Source organism: Arachis ipaensis, chromosome B09, assembly GCF_000816755.2.
Source record: "Arachis ipaensis cultivar K30076 chromosome B09, Araip1.1, whole genome shotgun sequence".
NCBI lineage: Eukaryota > Viridiplantae > Streptophyta > Magnoliopsida > Fabales > Fabaceae > Arachis > Arachis ipaensis.
In genome coordinates, this window is record NC_029793.2 from 122,278,238 (window position 1) to 122,292,515 (window position 14,278).

Consider the following 14,278-nt stretch of genomic DNA (forward strand, 5'->3'; position numbering starts at 1 on the left):
CCTAATAAATAATATATATTTTTTTATTTTCATAGGATCTATTGGTTCGGATCCACAAATATAATACCAACATCCAATATTTGATTCTATGTACTTGTTGATCTGATCGAATTGTTGAATGGGCGGATCAAATTCTTTTTCTTTTTTTTTAACCTGCATATATCCCTATCTAAAACTAATGCGGAGGGAGCCGCCACCGAGAAGAAGAGAGCTGACGGCAGCTCTGAAGACAACCTTCTTGACTAAGATTGTCACCTATATCTGAAAATCAGTTTTTTAAAATGGTTTTTGAAATTCACGTCGTGCACTAATTTAATTTTTAAGATTTTAATTGCACTAATTTGGATTTTCAGATTAAACTCTAAATTACATATAGGTTCCTAGTCCAATTAAACGTGAGTGAGCAATCAAAAAACTTATATGACATAGCTAGTACCACATGGTACAGTATAACAGTTAGTTGATGTGGCTGTTGGTGTAAAATTTTTTAATCTGATCCCTAGTCTCTAATTATGGTTGAAATAAGATTAATTTTGGGTATAAATATGAACATTCATTAGATAAAAAGTCTAAAATTAGTTTAATATATGTGTTAGTGATGTAGGCCCATTATTTCATTTCTCAATCCAAGTTTATGTTGCTTTAGCATGCTTCAAATGCACAAAAACAAGGTCTTAGCCCAATGTCCTAAATGAGCAGCATTCAAATAATAGAAGCTAAGAAAGAGGAGCCTTAGCTCACACGACATATTTTTTCCTCTCCACTTCAAAGGTTTAGGGTTTAAATCTTAGATATTGCAATTAAGAAAAAAATGTGGTAAAAATATGAGGAGTGTTTGGATGTGTTGTCTACTTAAAATTGAGGGTTGTCCAATCCACCGACCAAAAAATAAAAAAAAGAAAGAGGGTTTTAAAAATTCATGGTTAGAATAAAAGAAGAAAAAGGAAGTGGGACATTTGACATTATTATAAGACAACTGGGTACTAGAAAAACAACAAAAACATAAGAACAGAAACACTACTTTAAGGACATCAATAAAGCAATATTCAAAAATTAGAAGAACAAATACAACATGCAAGTGTAGTGGGGACAACCTCAAAGAAAACAGAAGTGGTGGAGCAACTCCTCGAACAGTAGAGTTAGTGCAGCAAAATGAAAAGGAAATACATGTTAAGAATGACAGCTGCAACGGACAAAATCAACAAAAAAAATTGAAGAGACAGTGATAAAATTTGCGCTACAAACTTCATACTATAAAGTTGTTTTCAGAACATCATTTGAAGGCAAGGAAAAAAAGAGTGGCATTTGAGTATCATTTCTTACACTAGAGCAGAAATCATTTTCTTTCAACCTAGAACTTCATTTAAAATTTTAGTGTTATAGCTATCTAATGTTATCTTTCTGTAATTGAAAAAAAGATTTGTTATTGTGAGTAGAAACATATGAAAAAGTTATTAGAGAAGAGGCAAGAGAGATGCATAAAAAAGTCAATAAATTTTATGTAATTGTATTAGTTGAACTAAGGTTAGTTCTCCTTATCAAGTTGGGATAGCACTTGGTGGCTGATTGAACCAGTGGGTTCTCTCTTACCAAGTTGGGACAGCACTTGGTGGTGGTTAGACTTGGATAGAAGTTTAGTGGTTGATACTAGATGAATTAAGTTATAATTCATTGGTATTGGTGTATGTAATCTGGTTGATTATAGTGAAAATTCCACCATGGTTGTGGTGGAGACTGGATTTAGGTTTCATGGTATTAGAAAACCGAACTAGAATACATGCTGGTCTCATTCTCTTCTTCCTTTCTTTGTTTATTTCTGGTTTTAGAGACAAAAAGAAAAAAAATCTCCTGCATAATCAGCTTCTGTGAAAAACAGAGCAATAGAAGTTTACTTTTGAAACTCGGCCGAAATTGAGGTTGAGCTTCTCCTAAAGCATCAAAATCACAATTTCATCACCTCACTACCTAAAAACGCAAAATTAGCAAGAAATAGAGAAATGGGGTAGGTTTCTCATGATTACTCATCGCAAAAGTGGTATAAAAGCGCAGAGGAAGATAAGAGGAACGCGTAGCCGCAAACAAGTCGTCGATCGGAGCTCTGGCTTGTGAGAAAAGTGGATTTGATTAAGGTGGAGAGTGAATAATGTTTAGGCTTTTTCTTTCTTCTCTTCTCTCATGCTCGAGCTTCTCTCTCAATTGGTGAAAATGAATGAAAAATGGATTAAAGTCAATGACTCTAACAAAAATTTATCTATTAACCCTATGTAGAGCCAAAATTTTAAAAATAAGTGTTCTAGTTTATATTTTAAATATTTTTCTGGTTATTTTTATATTTTAATTTTTTTCATACATAATACTGAACAGACCTAAGAGTGTACAGTTAATTATAATGCTAGTATATGTTTTTTCATAAATAATTATATTTTTGCGCTTCAAATAATTTTTTGAGTTCAAATTTTATCTGTAAATTTTTAAATTATAAAATTTAAATTTTTAACCCAAATCCGACAATTCAAACCCTCTTAACTCAATTTTAGTTATTTAATTGACTGGTTAAATTTTCCAGATCTTACACTCGTAGTCAAATTCAGTTTCAGTTTCGAAGAATTCTCTTAAACATGTTTCTTCTTTTCTTTCATTCTTTTGAACGTTTCCTATCTTCTTTTCTTCTTTTTCATTTTTCACTTCTCTCAAATCTACTTGTTTAGGGAGTCCTTAAAACAAAAAGTCCCTAATATTGAGATCTTTAATATCAAATTTGATGTGCTAAACTTACCGCTTCATCTTTTCCCTTATGCTCAACCTTTTTTACTAGCATCTCACTCGTCAAATATGCAATCCACGTTAGTCTAGGTGCTGTATCTGCTAGATAATTGCGAAATGTTGTCTCTTGAAAACATGTGATCATCAATGCATAGAGACACATGTCGACAGAAACCTTGTCCTTCTGTCTGAAAGCTCTAATTCCTTTCCGGTGTATTTTTATCATCAAGAATTGCAAGCAGGTGCAATGGAAAAACTTAACTGACTACTGTCGGGTACAAAAAGCTTTTCTGGATGAATAGTATGAACGTTTTTTTGAACTTCAATCGGTTCTCATCTCTATTAACATTTGGTTCCAGTAAAGATTTTGTCAAAATTGACAACGAAGTAATTCTAAAGCTCCGAACAACCTCCTTCTACTCTTCAGTCAGTTCTTTATTATTTTATAAGGAAAAGTATCTCCTAAAAAAGAAAAAACATATTAGATAAAAGCAAAAAATCATTACAAATAGCACATGAACTTTTTGAAAATAAACAAAGAAGTTTTTGATGAAATCATTACAAACAACACAAGAATTTTATGAAAAAACATGAGAACTCTTTATTGAGAGTATAACGTACATGTGCACATAATCGTAGAACATCTTCTATCTTTGTTGTGGTGATTTTGATTTGACCATAAATGTCTAGGCGATTGTTATTCAAATCAAAGCAATGAACCAACTCTATCATAATCTTCTTTTTGATGTTTATCTCTAGGATATTGCTTAAAGAGCCGAATTCCATTTTATCCACAAGCGCCTTCTTTTGTGATTTCATTTTATTGATGAAGTCTACCAAGTATCTTGGAAAACTTCTTAAATCATTCATTTGTTGCGAAGATTGGAAAATTATGTTAGACCATATTTGTGTGCAAAGAAAATGGAGTTGCTTGGATGTATATATGCTTATATCATATCTTGATGTATCTTTCTTTTTCATACTCTTTAGGGCAATTGATTTCCTGACCATTCTACTTGGAAAGATCAAAACTATTTAGTTAACAGGAAAACAACATAGACATTACTCAAAAAAACAAAATTGAAAATTATTAATAAGAAAAACACATTATTTAGCTAGAAATAGCATATGCATTTTTTGGTAATGACACTAGATTTTTGAATGACCATAATTACATAATCTTGACTTACTCAACCAATAAAATACATTTAAATGTGAATTTGATCCAAAAAATGTATTAATTATGATATAAGAATGGCTAAATCTCTTACATATTAGTTCAATATCATATAATAAGTTCAATAATAATAAAACACTACTAGAAAACTAGTTATTACAGACGGATATTTTTGACGGATTTTATCCCACGAAAATACAGACGAAATTTTAGAGGAATTTTTTGTCGGAAAACCAAAAAAATGAATTAGCATAAATTACAGACGGAAAAGAAAATCCGTCTATAATTCTGTCGAAAAAATTAATTTTTTTCGTGAGAAATAGTTACAAACGGAAAATCCATCTATAATTAAATAAACAAAAGTACTGCGCTTTATTAAATTATTACAGATGGAAAATCCGTCTGTAATTTAAAATTTTACGCCAGAAAAAAAAACTAAACCTAATCTACTCCGTCTCTGTCTCGAGCTCCTGCTCCATTCACAAATAACTTTTTCACAAAGCACTCCATGAAGATGAACAATTAACCCTAGCTAACCCTAACCCTCCCTGTCTTCATTATGCCTCACTGTACCCTAACTCTCTCTTCATTGTGCCTCACTGTACCCTAACCGCGACGAAGAGCCCTTAACAGCACTCTGCAAGAACGTCGCTGGTCGCCGGCGCTCGCAATGCCTCCGTCGAAGAACCCCTAACCGCGATGAAGAACCCCTAACCCTCCTTTGAGTTTCTTCGCTCTTCTCTCGCCACTCTCACCCTCAAGCTCACTGAGTCTCACCTCTCTCGCGGCTGGTCTCGCCGTCGACCTCTCTCTAGCTCTCCGGTATATCGCTTCTCTCGCGGGCGTTTCAGACTCAAGGTCGTCGCGCTCTGTTTCCGTCGCTGCTCTGTCACCGTCGCTGCTCTATCGCGCTCTGTCGCAAGCGAATCGGTGGAATTCGAACCGATCCCAATCGGTTCCTGCTCTAAAGAGAACCAGAGCATCTACCAGCAGTTGTTTAAATTACGCCGATAAACCTTAGGGCTCAATTTTTCTACGCCAGTTTTAGCTAGGTTTATCATACTTTGCTTTTGTCAATTGTTTAATGGTTCCAACTATTATATAAAACAAAACAAAAAGTATACAAAATTAATTGAAGAAGAAAAGCTTGATTGAAGACACTGTGATAGTCAAGTTCAAATAAAGAGAATGTGACTAATAATGAATAAATTAAAGTTGCATGATATTTCGTTAAATGTTAAAACATTTTTTAAATATATATATAAGGCAATTTTGAACTATATAGTTTGCACATTTGTTTGAACTTCTGCAGCAAAGCATTGCCGTATGGAGTTACTCATGCATCAAAGGTTAGTGGCTTGCCCATGGTTTATTTATCTGCAATCATCTTGTTTCCTTTTTTTTTCCTGATCTGTTTTTCTATTTCAGGCTCTAGAACCTGCTACTCTTGTTCCTCTTCAGCTTTTAAAGTCAAGTGGAACCAAATGCATAATGGTAAGTGTACTTAAAAAGGCTTTTGAACTTCTGCTATAAGGTAAGAGGTTATACTGACATTTGCAAATTATCTAAGGTTGGTGACCCAAAGCAACTTCCTGCAACTGTCCTCTCAAATGTTGCGAGTAAATATCTTTACGAGTGCAGCATGTTTGAACGTTTACAAAGGGCAGGGCATCCTGTTATCATGCTTATGCTTACTGAGCAGGTACATAGTTTGCTACTGGATCTGATTTGAAGTCTTTTTGTTTTTAAGGTTTAGGGTTTATCCGTTTAGTTTGCCTTGTTTGACTGAATAATCAATTAAGCACAATTCTTATTTACTGTTCTTTGATGAGTATGCAGGGCTAGGGGACAAGGCTGTTTGTGGCAACAAAACTAGGACGAATTCGAGCGGCCGCAAAGCAGGCGCTTTTGGAAGTAGTTCAAGCTGCACCAAACAGCATAGGATACTATGCAAGAGGGAAGGTTGATGTTTCTGGAAGGGTAAATGAATTTGATTATGTTTTGGCTAATTGTTGGAAGAGTTTGAACAGTAGTTCTTGCAAAGTATGTCTTGAGAATTCTGTAAATGCATCTATTCACAACCCTTAACAATATATATAGCATTGAAAAGTTTGAACAAAATCCAAGACCTATTAATATGTGTGGATCATATCTGAAAGGGTAAACTACAGTAAATGCTATAGTTTGGTTTCAGTGAATGTTAAGTGTAATTTAACCTATTGAGAACATTGTGGAATACTCATTTTCTTAAGTGGTGCTGCAGGGGTTACATGGCTCCAGAGTACCTAGCTCATGGTCAGTTAACAGAAAAGGCAGATGTATATAGTTTTGGAGTGTTAGTCTTAGAAATAGTTACTGGGAGACAGAATAACAGAAGCAAATCAACAGAATACTCAGACAACATAGTTATACTCAACCAGGGTTTGGAAAGAACCCAATTCTGACAGAGAACTGCTTTGATTATTGCCCAACTCATCGGTATTCTTTCACTTCAACATCTCTATGTCCAATCTTTTCCAAGACCAAATTGCTAATCTATGCGTTTGTTGCAGAGAACTACTTTGCTTGGCTTCTCAAAGTCTTGTGCCTCTGTTCTAACATTGACCTTCTTCTATTCTGTTTCCTTCTTGTTCTGACTGTGAGTTTCCTTTGCAACCGTAGCTGTAACAGTAATTTTAACTATGTGATGGTTCTTGTGATCCATAACAATAACATATCATTTTTGTTGTCAAAAGGTTATTTTTTCTATTTCCGGAAGCACCCCATGTCGCCAAAATCCCGAGGTATGTCTCTCTTGTTAAATTTTGAAACGCCAATCATTAATTTACAAATTTCAGTTTTGAGATCATGAGTTGGCACTTCTCTCTACTTCATATTTTCAAATTAAATTAATTAATTCTTGTTATGTGATACTGTAATGTAGTTATCAGCAACACTTGGTGTTGGATTGCGCTATGATAAGCATGAGAAGCTATGCTACACTGTGCGTGCAAAGAAGACATTCCCTGTCACCGTTGATAAGCTCTTTGACTTTAATATTAATGGGACATGATCCGTCTTGTGCTTTCATCATGCATGCATATGAAAGTGTTCATGAAGTTTTCTTAACTGATTGATTTGCTTGTGATGATATTTGATTTTGGCACAGGAGGGTCTTGTGGAGATAAGGGAAGACTATATAGAAGATTCTCACAAAGGGGAAACTAAATCAGGTATGTTCATGGCTTTTTCTGCTTTACAAGGTCTAAGATTATTTTTAGATGAGACAGACTTGCAATACTACCAAAACTCTTAAATTTGGAGCCATGGTGCAAAGGTCAGTAGTTAACATTCGAAGTTTTGGTTATAAAATCAGCTTCTTGCCAAATTCAAGCTAATAAACTTACCTACTACACATTCATACTGACCCTTCTCTAGAGTCAGATAACATGAAAGCAAAACTTATATTTTGAGTCTCTTTATCTTGATCTGTGGACTGATTTTTGCATCCATTGTTAATTTAAGAAAAGATTCATGAAGTCATCTAACTTGAACCATTCTACCATTGAATAGAGTAGCACAAGTAATATGCTTATGTATATTTTTTTTCTAGCATCTTTTATTGATGCATTGGCTCCGGCAGAACTTGAAGGAATTCTCATGAGCCACCCTTCTATTGAAGATGCAGTTGTTGTCTCGTAAGTATACATATATAATTATATGTATCTTTGAAATTAATTAAGCTAGCTATTAGCTAATAATAATTATTGAGTAATAATAAGTAATTAAATGGTTTGTTGCACACACATGCATATATAGGCAAAAAGATGATGTAGCTGGTGAAGTTCCAGTTGCTTTTGTGGTGAGGTCATCAAATGATCCTATTTGATCCTATTACTGAAGATGCTGTCAAGGACTTTATAGCTAAACAGGTAAATGATTTATACTTGATTAATTTAATTGTATTTGATAAGAAGATAATTAATTAATAAGGCAATGCATGACATTTTTTAATTTAATTGTTGTGAATAGGTAGTATTTTACAAAAGGCTACATAGAGTAATTTTCATTGACGCAATCTCAAAATCTTCAATCGGCAATATATTAAGAAAAGAACTCAAGGCAACCCTGCTATCTAATTAGCTATTTGGCTTAGCTTCATTTGTTTCTTATATATAATAATGATGTCAATGTGATAATTCGTATACTTTATTCTTTATAATAGATTCAATACTATATGATTATTTTAAACCAATTTAATTCAATAATCAGTTCATTTTTTTGTTTAAAGAATATTAAGAATTTAAATTTTAATATAATACAACTCTATTACTGCACATGACTTCTTTAACTATCAAGCAGTTTAATAACAGTGTTTGCTCAGGTACAAGAACTGAAATTGGAACCTTCATGACTCCACCACCAAATTGAAATCTTTAAGGGATGTGAACCTTTTTGGTCCTTGGCTGAATAAACAAAGTGCAACTGCAGGAGTAGCTCCTCTCACAAGTCACAACAACAGCATCATGCTTGAATGAGGAAAATTAACTCTTGATTTGTAATTTGCTTGATCTGTTGAAAATTTTGATAAGAACCCCCTCCTAATTGTGGAGTGGAGTTGAATTTTAGCATCATGAAGTAGCACTTTAGGGATTAATTTAATGATATGATTATATTCATAGGAAAGTAACTATAATGAGGAACTTGTTTACTGGGATGGTCATTTTATTTTTTTGGGGTATCTTTTTATTGAGACAGTGAGATATTGACTAATGGTGTTGAAAAATAACATCCAATTTTATAGGTATCATGTAATGAATATTATGTTTATTTATGTGATTTTTGGCCTTTTTTTTTAATTTACAGTGTGTTTGATGGAGTAAATTTAGAAAACAAATCTAAAGTATTTATTTTGCAATAAAAAAATTAAAAAAAATTCTATTTTACTTTACTGACGGATTTACAGACAGATTTACAGACGGATTTTCTGTCTGTAATCAGAATGTGGGATGATTTTCAAAAATTCAAATTACAGACGGAAAATCTGTCGGAAAATCTGCCTGTAATTACAGACGGAAAATCTGTCGGAAAATTCGCCTGTAATTACAGACGAAAAATCCGTCTGAAAATCTGTCTGTAATTACAGACGAAAAATCCGTCGAAAAGTTCGTCGTCTTTGGGAAATGGATAGAAAATTTATAGAGGGAAAATCCGTCGGTAACTGGTAAAAATCCGTCTGTAATTTTCCGACGGAAAAAAATTCGTCGGTAAATAATTTCCGATGGGGCTTTTACAGAGGGACAAAATCCGTCGGTAATTTCGTCGGTAACCAAAAATCCGTCTGTAATAAAGACCAAATCCATCTATAAATCTGTCTGTATTCCATTTTCTAGTTGTGAAAAAGCATCATTTAATTAGAAATAATATATAAATTTTTGGTGAATGACATAAGATTCTCAAAGGATCACAAATGCAAAAATTTGATTCATTTAACTAACAACATATATTCAAATGCATTTTGAATTTAAAAAAAATGCCTCATATTGCAAATGATCCAAGAATAGTTAGACTTTTTATATTTGAGTCTATACTAGAGAATCGATTCAGTATGCACTACAACAAATAAGGGTTTTTGCAACGGTCAAAAACCGTTGTTATAGATAAAAAAATCGTTCCTAAAACCTTAGGCAACGGTTTGGCAACGATTTTTGACCTGTGGTATATGCAACGACAACCAAAAAAACTGTTGCCATAGTGACTGGCATAGGCAACGGTTTTGACAACCATTTTTAAACAACGGTTTAGCACCGTTACTAAATAGACAACGATTTAGAACCGTTCTCTTCCATGACGAAAAGGTTTAAAACCATAACTAGATAGGCAACGGTTTTAAACTGTTGTAATTTTGTTATTTACAAAGCCAACGGTTTAAAAGTGTTGCCTTCGATATTTTTTTGCAACGGTTTAAATACCATTGCCATTTTATAGTTGCTGTTGGCAACGATTTTAACACCATTGCCCTTTGTAACTTTTGACAATGGTTTTTCGTAATTATATAATTCTTTATTTACAATAATTTTTTCATATTGCATTGAAATTAGTTCCAACTATTTTTTTTAATTTATTGTCAATAAATAACCTTAACTATTTGAATCAAATTACTAGAGAAAACTAATTGAACATATACCATCAAATTTGATTTAAAAAGTATTATGTAAGATCTACAATCACATTATATCATCATTGCAAAATACCATAATACTAGTCTAAGTTATAACTACTTCTAATTATATCATCATCATTTTTCAAAATATCATAATACTAATCTAAACAACCTTGAACTATATCATCTAATTTTGCAAAAAATACAATAACAAAAGAGAATTGAAATAGCTAAGTAACAAGTTTATCATCATCATGTCCACAAGTACATGACTTTTACTCTCTAACATTTACTCTTCAAAATTTGTGACCTTAATTAAGTTTGTTTTCCCCTTCAACATGGTTTTCCTGTAAACAAAATAAAAAATAGTAAATCAAATATAAAACTACACATTTCTAATACTAATAATATTTAGACTAACAATAAGTGATTTTTCTCATCAAGAGCTTATTAATTCTAAAGAATTCCTAGAAGTCAACCACTAATAATCAAAAGAAACATCTCAAGCAATCATAAAACTAACAATTCGTATCTAACAAAGTATGCAAAGGAGTATCTAATAAAGATAAAAAGATTAAGATAAGAGTGAAAAAAAAAAAGTATAATTGGAAAAGGAGAAAAATCACAAACAACATTTTTAGTTTGCACTTTCCAATTTCTATAGATATATAAATTAAACTTTACCGAAAGGAGTGGATCTAAAGATAGAAATATAAGTCCTTATCTTATTATTCATTTTATATGTATAAATATCATACAAATTAAAGGATCTAAAGATAGAAATATAAGTCCTTATCTTATTATTCATTTTATATGTATAAATATCATACAAATTAAAGGATATATGCAAACACTTCCTGCTTTCAATCTTCTAATTTTGTGAATTAATTTTGTCACTATTTGATTGCAATACTCTTATTTTAAAAAGACAAACTACAACAGCAAAAAAAAATGGAAGGTTTCTTTGGTAGCTATTTGTGCCATGTTTTGAAAACCAAAAGAGAAGAAGTACACTAATATAAGAAAACATCAAATTAGAAAACTAATTGTACCATGTTTTGAAAACCAAATCTAGTTTGGCATTAAGAATACGTATGCTCCTAATTCGGTCGTACCAGTGCCAATGCCGTTAGGGAAGATTTCCTTAGTAGCTCCATAAAGTTATACAATTTATCAGTACATGCCATTAGATAAGAACAATAGCATAAAGTAAAATTTTATAGCCTTCAAAGCTAAATTCTTTAAACTTCATAATCATCTCCCTACCATTAAATCAAGCTAGTTAGTATTCAGATTTGATATTCCTTAGTTTTATTCCACCAAAGCAACTAAAAATTGTGCTAACTTCCTAACAACATGATGAAGCTTTGCAACTACTGGATATATGTTATTTATAAAAATATAATTAACTTTCAAGTTGAACTATATATTATGCATACTTATACCAATTTCAAAGCCACATTTGTTTAAGGAGAATAATAAAAGAGATGTCCTTCTGAAAGATCTCACAACATGAGAGTGAATGGATAACTTTGACCATGCTATGCAACAACAATACCTAATACTAACCATACTTACCAGTTACCGAAACTAGTTAGCTAGATTACAATTTCATGCAAACCTCACATATTTAAACCCTGCAATCGTTATTTTAAAAGTTTTCGTCTAACTAACAATTTCATGTCTAAATTATCAATATTAGTGATTAGTGAATGTTAACATTTTCTCATTGGAAACTTTTCAAACAAGCTATTAGAAAATCAATAAAAATTTTGTAATAGTCAACCATATTAAAAAGTCAATACCATTTTTAATGAAAAAGTTACATAACTTGGAAGTTAGATAGAAATAAGTCAAAAGTTGTTTTAAAAATCAGCAAGCTTAGTATCTTTCAACTTGCACAACTTTTACTACAAAATTTCAATTAAGCTAAATTTTGGTTTGGAGACTCCTAACTTATCTATCAACAAGTGTATCTTGGTTGCAACCCAATTGCTATTCAATTCTAAGGGTTACAAGCATTAGAAGTTGATGCATAACTTGCTGAAAACTGATTCTTTTCAGCTTTGACCACCAATTTTCAAAAATTCACAACTCCCAATCATTAACTCCTAAACTTCTGAAGTTTTAGAGAAATAAACCAAGTTGATTAAATTTTAAAACAAAATTAGTTTCGCTCCATAACTCAGCTCGTAGGAGTCGTAGCAAGACAACCAAGTTGCTGCCCTATTCTAATTTTTCTGCAGCAGGACAGATTTAACGACTTGATTTTAAAAATTCGTCATAAATTGTATATTTAACGAAAAGACCTCAAATTTTCCAGTCCAGTTCCATATATTTCCAAGTTTAACCCAAACTTGGTCCCATACAATTTCGATCATTACAGAATTAGTTATAGCTTTTCAAAGTTTCTAACTTCGTTTAAAAGTAATGCAGAATATCAGATTTCATAATTTAACTTAGAAAAATTATAACTAATTCTTCAATTAATACGAAACTTTCAAAATTGAATCTTAATAACTATACTTGTTGTAGTTCACTTAGCTTTTAGTCTCATGTCATTCCAATCACTATTAAGTTACTGGTTCACTTTCAAAGTTGCTGTTTAACTTCAAAACTCAGATTTTCAACAAACAGTTCAACATTTCAAGATTCAATCCTTCAAATGTTCTCTAAACCCAAGTCCAATCAATCACCAACTAAGTTCACCACCATTACAATAATCAAATAACCAGCTCAATAGCAACAAATTCAATACAAACTATCAAAATTCAAAATTCACAACAATCTCTCATCAAACACTTTCATAACCCACACATAATCAATCAATATCACAGAATCCACAAATTCAATCAATTCACAGCCACAATTCAACATCCATATATAATCAATCAATTACTCACAACAATTAAACCTATTTGCAATTATTCAATAAACTCTGTGGGCATTCTTAAATTAAAACCGTTTAAATTAAGCCCTTTGCCTTGATGTCGAAATTAAGAAAAACCGAACTGAAGGCGGAGTTGCAGCGTGAACACTTGCTAAACCGCAACCAACAATGCAATAGCTTTATTCCTTCAAACAGAACCAGCGGCAGCTCCGGCAGCTGCCTCCAGTGGCGGTGACAACGTCAATTAACATAAACACACTAACAATAACCCTCACAGCAACAACAGAATAACTTAGGCGAGCAAAGAAAAATCAGAAATAGGGTAAAGCTCACCAGGACAGTGACGAGTTGCAGCAGAAACAGAGTGGCGATCATGGTGGCAAGTTCAATGGTGGAAAACCCAGAACAGAAACAGGGCAAACCTTAATGGAACAGAGGTGAAGTTGGAGGAGTAGCAGCGGCGCTGGTGACTCAGAGCGGCAAGGACGCGGTGCCGGATCACCTCCATTGACGGTGGCGGCAGCAGGACACGGTGGAACCTTCTTCCTTCCCCTCATTGATATCGTCTTCTCTCTCGCATGCCTCTGGTTCTCGCGGCATCGTTCTCTCTCCATCTCTCCTCTCCGCGACGGCGACGGCAACGGTGACAGTGACACTCACCGTTGCTGCCTCCTTCTTTTTCCCTCTCCTCTCCGTTTCGTTCTCCCTCCCTGGTTCCTTTCTTCTCTGATTTTCCGTTTTTCCTCTCTCCATTACCCTTTCTCTCTTTTTTTCCTCGTTCTTCTGTTTGTGCGCGTTTAAGTTAGGGTAAGAAAAATAGGAAATTTGTTATATTAGGTGAAAATTTGGTTGTGATTTGGGAATTTAGAGTTAGGAGATACAATAATTTTACAAAATATTTGAGATAAAATAATAATTTAGAATTTAAATATAATATTATAAAAATTAATTTCAGAACACATATAATTTTATTTATTAATTTATCAGAAAGTACAAATATTTAAACAACAATAAAAAAACGTTGCCTAAAAATAATTTATTGTAACAGTTATAAAACCGTTCTTTAAAATAATCAAAGAAAACAATTTTATTTTGCTACTATAAAGTAGTGTAAAATTGAACTTTAACGGCAACACTTTATAAAACCGTTGTTTAAAATCATCTAAGAGAACGGTTTTAAGGCGTTACAAATTTTGGCGTTGCTAAATAATAAAAACGCATCATTTAATTAGAAATAATATATAACTTTTTGGTGAATGACATAAGATTCTCAAAGGATCACAAATGCAAAAATTTGATTCACTTA

The 14,278-nt window shown here is 32.7% G+C and overlaps 1 long non-coding RNA gene and 1 other non-coding gene across 4 annotated transcripts; both read left to right on the forward strand.

Annotated features, from left to right (window-relative positions):
• LOC107619523 lies at positions 4,387 to 6,757 on the forward strand. 2 transcript variants are annotated; one of them, XR_001615679.2, is made up of 8 exons: positions 4,387 to 4,992; positions 5,253 to 5,289; positions 5,369 to 5,434; positions 5,511 to 5,642; positions 5,780 to 5,920; positions 6,204 to 6,418; positions 6,493 to 6,578; positions 6,676 to 6,757. It is a non-coding gene; the product is annotated as an uncharacterized LOC107619523 (long non-coding RNA). The 2 variants fall into 2 exon arrangements; XR_001615678.2 differs by lacking the exon at positions 4,387 to 4,992 and having other exon boundaries at positions 5,063 to 5,289.
• Positions 6,825 to 8,758, forward strand: LOC107619568. 2 transcript variants are annotated; one of them, XR_002354845.1, is made up of 5 exons: positions 6,825 to 6,923; positions 7,089 to 7,152; positions 7,533 to 7,617; positions 7,739 to 7,851; positions 8,304 to 8,758. It is a non-coding gene; the product is annotated as an uncharacterized LOC107619568 (transcript). The 2 variants fall into 2 exon arrangements; XR_002354844.1 differs by having other exon boundaries at positions 6,843 to 7,152.